Source organism: Psammomys obesus, unplaced genomic scaffold, assembly GCF_907164565.1.
Source record: "Psammomys obesus unplaced genomic scaffold, mPsaObe1.curated_primary_1811, whole genome shotgun sequence".
Taxonomy (NCBI): domain Eukaryota; kingdom Metazoa; phylum Chordata; class Mammalia; order Rodentia; family Muridae; genus Psammomys; species Psammomys obesus.
Window position 1 is genome coordinate 2,213,977 of NW_026585895.1, and position 5,608 is coordinate 2,219,584.

The 5,608-nt window shown below is 41.4% G+C and overlaps 1 protein-coding gene across 1 annotated transcript in view; it reads right to left on the reverse strand.

Moving 5' to 3' along the window:
- The window catches only part of Zc3h15 (zinc finger CCCH-type containing 15), a 13,699-nt gene extending 8,464 nt beyond the window's left edge, over nucleotides 1-5,235 (reverse strand). Inside the window, exons 1-2 of the mRNA XM_055600340.1 lie at nucleotides 5,134-5,235; nucleotides 288-399 (exon numbers count right to left, since the gene is read on the reverse strand). The gene's annotated coding sequence lies outside the window, so the exon portion shown is untranslated. The remainder of the gene's footprint in view (nucleotides 1-287; nucleotides 400-5,133) is intronic.
- Between the last annotated feature and the right edge of the window lie 373 nt (nucleotides 5,236-5,608).

Sequence of the window (5,608 nt, forward strand, 5' to 3'; positions counted from 1 at the left end):
TGTGTGTGTGTGTGTGTGTGTGTGTGTGTGTGTGTGTGTGTGTGTGTGTGCCTGGCTGCACGCACATATATGTACCATGTATGCTGTCGGTGCTTGAGGTGGCCAGGGCATTGGATCCCCTGAACCTGGAGTTATGAGTGACTGTGAGCCACAGGCTGTGGGTTCTGAGAACTGGGTCCAGGTCCTCTTTAAGAGGACACGCAGCTATCACCCCAGCTCCACACAAATAAAATCTGAAACACAAATTACACACGAGAAAGACAGCACTTCTGACATTTACATTTTACCTTTACTTATTCTTTGTGCAGCAACTACAGGCTTGAACAGCTCATTTAGTTCTTGCAGTTCTTTCTTCTTGTCATCTTTCTTCAATTTCTTCTCCGCTTCACTCTGCGCTACCTACATTTAAGTTAAAAACAGAAATCTGATTGCTTACAAAACTGTTTTCACTACAGTAATTCCTAGCATAACAAAGATATCTCCATATGTGTATATATGTCACCTCTATATGTAAGTGGCTTGCACATTAGTTATTGTGGTTAAAATATTACAATTGTTAACCTTTGTAACAAATTCTTTTTTTCTTGTATATAATTAGGTGCCTAATTAAAGCACTGCAAAACTCATGGTTCATAAAGTTTACGTCAACAGCATTTATTAAACAGTTAACCCTGGGGTTTAGCAAACAACTCTCAATTGAAGTTGTTTTTTACAATGAGAACAACGTGTGCTCCAGAATGTCTGAGTGCCTCTGCCCTTAAGATGAAGATACCCCGACATGTTCAGTGACACGGTGGCGGTTAGTGACCACCACAAACTATAGTGCCCTTGTTGAAAAACACTGATTTTGTCAGTGTAGGAGCTCACAGCAGACACAGTACACAATACACAATACAGTTCTAGGTTAAAGTGTTTTACACACCTAAACAATTAGTGTGTTTGTATTCATCTAAACACTTATAGCTCAGCCCCTCTGTTAGAAGACAAAATACATGACACTTATTTAAGGAAGCTCAGAATAATGTGTGAAGATAGACATAGTTAATATACATTATATACAGTACTCTGAGAACAAAGAATTCTCTCTGCTTAGAAAATCAGATTGAACTGCTAACTTTCTAGGTGTTCTGATAAAAGGCATGTACAAAGAACTGGCCACTGTAAAGAAAAAGGATCAGAGAATACCAATGACCAGTTCAGGCTTGATCAGTGGGTGATAGACTTTAACTCGGTGGATAGGTAAGTAGCCAGATCAGGCTGCGTTTGGCACCTTTGAGGAGGACAGACGAGCAGTCCAAGAAGGAAGCAGAATCTCTTGCAGCTGTAGGTAGGAAAGCACTGGTGTTTCAAACAGGGATTAGTACAAGAAAAGCATTTAAGAAACAGAATCAAAGCACTCGGCCAGAACAGAGGAAGAGATGCCTCGGATTAGCATACGCACAATAAGCACTGCTCAGGACAGGGAATACAGGAGGAACAGGTTTCAGGGCAGGAGGTGGGAAGAGCTCAGTTTTGGACATACCAGCACGAAATGCGTAGTAGAGAGCACTAGGGAGGAGCTACTCAAAGGCAGCTGTACTGGCCATGACACCGACTCCACGGCAACTAGACAGTACCTAGTCTGAGATAAAACAGAACCTAATCTGCCAAAGAGACCCAAGAAAACAGCCAGAGGAAAAATAAATCAGTAAGAAGAAAATGTGCTCAAAAACGATGAAAACAAAACAAACTGGGCGAAGAATGAACAAATGCTACAATTAGGTCATCCCAAGTTCTGACTTCAACTACACAGCCCAAGTGTTTAAACAACAAAAAATGATTCCCCTTCTTTTAAATGTAAGTAGTCTGGGCTGAATGGGCTCATGTCATCTGTACCATCTACAAGAATATACCGGAGGTCCATAAAGCATCTGAAATATTTATAGTTAGGAATAAATTGAGAAGGGCCTGGAGAGATGGCTCAGCAGTTCAAAGAACTGACTGCTCCTCTAGGAGGCCAGGGTTCAAATCCCAGCACCCACACAACAGCTTACAACTGTCTGTAACTTCTAACAACCTTCACATAGATACACACGCAGGCAAAACATGAAGGACCATAAAATGAAATAATCACTTTAAAACACACACACACACACACACACACACACACACACACACACACAGAGAGAGAGAGAGAGAGAGAGAGAGAGAGAGAGAGAGAACAACTGGGACACAGTGCACAGCCATTTCGTATGTCGGAGGCTGAGGCAGGAAAACAGACCACGCAGAGGTTAAATCAGCGTGACTTTCTAGTTGACAAATATCTGGCCTATCAGGTTCACATTTAATGTGCTCAGGCTGCTCGTTATAGAGCTGTCTATCGGAGCTTAGCAGCAATACACTTACAGAGCACTCAGTTTGCTTCTCCTCCTCTCCTGATCTATCCCCAGCCTCCGCAGAGGCTCTGTCCTAAATCCCTAGCACACTTCTCTCGGGAACACTGACAGCACAACTTACTCTTCATGGAGATGGGAGTGAAGAAGGGCCCTGCACACACCCTGATAGAGCTGCTTTGGGGAGCTCTGGTGCACAAATCTGGATGGGCACAGCCTGAGCGAGACGTCTAGGGAATAACCAAGAGGAGGGTCATCTTGGGTGGGTAGCACACAGCCCAGGAAGAAGCTCAGGCCTGGGGCTATTGGACAGCACTGCTGCTCAGGTTCAAAGTGACCCGTGCTGATTAGGAGCCGTGTCAGTGCTAGACTAGTCACCCAACAAAGTATCAAAATACAACACTGCACACAGTGACACCCTTAGGCAGATCATGAGTTTTACAACATTTCTAGGTCTATTAAATCTGAGATTACAGCTCAAACTACTAGGAAGATGTCAGAGAAAGAGGGAATAATAATATTGAACAGGGAGCTTCTTCAACCACAAAAGGAATCCTATGAGAGAAAACTGAGCTTCCACTGCACAATAAAACTAGCCGGGCAGAAGTGGTGCATGCCTTTAATCCCGGCACTCAGGAGACAGAGGCAGGGGATTTCTACGAGTTTCAGGCCAACCCAGTTTACAGACCAAGTTCCAGGACCGCCAGGGTTACAGAGAAACTCTGTCTCAAAAACCAACCAACCCCCCAAATGACAAAACGACTACTATCCACAAATAGCTTAAAATTATGTGACAACAGAGAAAGAAAAGACTCTACTCAGTTCTGCCTGTCTCCAATACTTAGCACACAGGCACACCTGTGGGCAGGAATTCCAGGCTCTTCCACACCCCCAAACCCACGGGAGCTCAAGTCCCTTGAGTATTACTGATGATGTTTAATGTAATTCAGGCTATCTAAATCATCATACTGTATTGCTTAGGGAATAGAATAATAGTTTTAAAAACTGTACCTGCTGCTCAGTACAAACGTGACCATCTTTTTAGATCTAATTACACCAGCAACAATGTGTCCTTTCTTTAAAAAAGAAAACAAAACATGTTTGAACTTTGTTTTAGTCTGAAGACAGTCTTACTACACCAGGTAAAGTCAGCACTTTGAGAGAACACTAGTTTTTGGCTCTAAGAATGAAGTTGTGGTGAGAGAAGGAAAGAGTGATTTGGAGATAGCAATAAGAAGAGAAATGGGTTTTAGATAAAGGTTACTAATCTCATAATATTAGGCTGATATTCTTAGATTAAAAAACTGTACTCAAAAATATACCTGAGGTTTTCTTTTCTCTGTTCAAGGAGTGTTGCCAAGAATTAAAGAAGAGACATTTAAAAAGAAAATATTAAAGTTAACAAAAGATGCTATCTGTAAGTCTTATGGGATGAAAGGTCTGAAGAATCTGAAGACAAAGAATGAAGATGAAGGCTTTGAACAAGTTATGAATTCTTATGTAGGAACAACTATGTAAGAAAGAGTAAGAATTAAAGTCATGTGGATAAACCGCATATACTTCCAGTCACTAACCAAGAAAGTCAACGGGATAATAGCACAGACAAGAAATAAGCAGGACAGGCGGGGATCTAGAAAACAGGTCCTAACATATCAGTAGTTCTATTCCAGCTCAGTGGGGAAATGATGCTAGAACAAGAAGCTATTCAACTTAAAAGACAATCTTACAGAGACATAAAATATACAACATACTACAGACTGAAAATGAAGCAAACAGGAAAAAAAAAATCAAATCCAAGAAACTAAGAAGATTATGTGTGAAAATCAGTGGAAAGTGAGACATGTTCATTTCTCTGACAATATAAAGACTGCAAACTACAAGGAGGGAAAACGCCTGAAAATTACTGTACAGCAAAATAGAAACGAAACAAATTATCTGCAATGTTAACAAAGGTGCTTTTAAACAAATCTTAAGAAAAAGGCAATCAGTACTTTTGAGAGCTGAATGGGACTCAGATAACAAGTGCAGGTGAAGACTAACGTCACAGTGAGGAAAACAGTGGAATGCTACTTTAACCTTGCCGTCCAGGGAAACACGAAGAAACCTCAGCAGCTGGTACACAGGAAATAAAAACGTGGAATAGTAGTCTGTAAAAAGTGTTCAAACTTATTAAATTTGGAAGTTCAGGGGCAGAGAGATGGCTCAGTCAGTAAAGGCATTTGCTATCAATCCTGAGGAACTCAGTTCAGTTACTGGAATCTACCCAGTAGAAAGAGAGAACCACCTTTCAAAAGTTGTCTTCTGACCTACGGACACTGTGGTGCGCTGTGCAGCCACATACACAAAGGAAAACCATTAAAGGTAAAAAGAGCTGTAAGTTTATCTGACCTCGAAACACAAAGTGTGTAGACAATTCATATTTACGCAGGTGAATAGACGCTTAAGCACATTTACGGACATCATGTACAAGGCTACTTCTCGTGGAAGTCAGTGTCAAAAGCTGCGAACAAGGATCACTGCTGAACAAGGAGAACAAGATGTGCACTGTAATACAGTGTGCAAAATTATTGCAAAAAATGAGCCCTATCAAAACAGGTGGGGACTGTCCACAATGTACTGCTGCAGAGGCACCAGAGAGGTTAAGATCTTGGCAGTTCAGGGCTGATCGCTTCACAGCGTACCTCCAATACCAAGTCATCTGTGAAAAGTGCTCTATGATATCGCACACCTATCAGAACACACAGCAATTTAAACAATTTACCTGGCGTGGGTTCTGCTGACCAAATTTCACTTGATGAGTGACAGCCTTAATGAACTTCTGTTGCTTTGCTCCTTTCTTATTCTTCAGACCGAAAGTTTTGTCCTGAATGAGAAAGAACACAGAAAAATGTTGGTAAATTACCATCACTATCTTTTCCAATGACATGTAAAACCCACTTTTTATTGATAGGAAAAAAGCAGTATTTTTTTTTTAAATATTTTTACTTTATGTGTATGTGTGCTTTGCCCAAATGCAAGTCTGTGTGCCACATGTGTATGGTGCCTATAAAGGCCAGAAAAGGGTACTGGATGCCCTGGGACTGGAGTCATAGGAGGTTGTGAGCTGCCACGTGGGTACTGGGAATCACACACAGGTCATTTGGAAGTGCAGCCAATGCTCTTAAATGCTAAGCCATCTCTCTAGCCCCAGAAATGTATTATTTTTATTAAAAATCTTACATCCCAGTTTCCCCTCC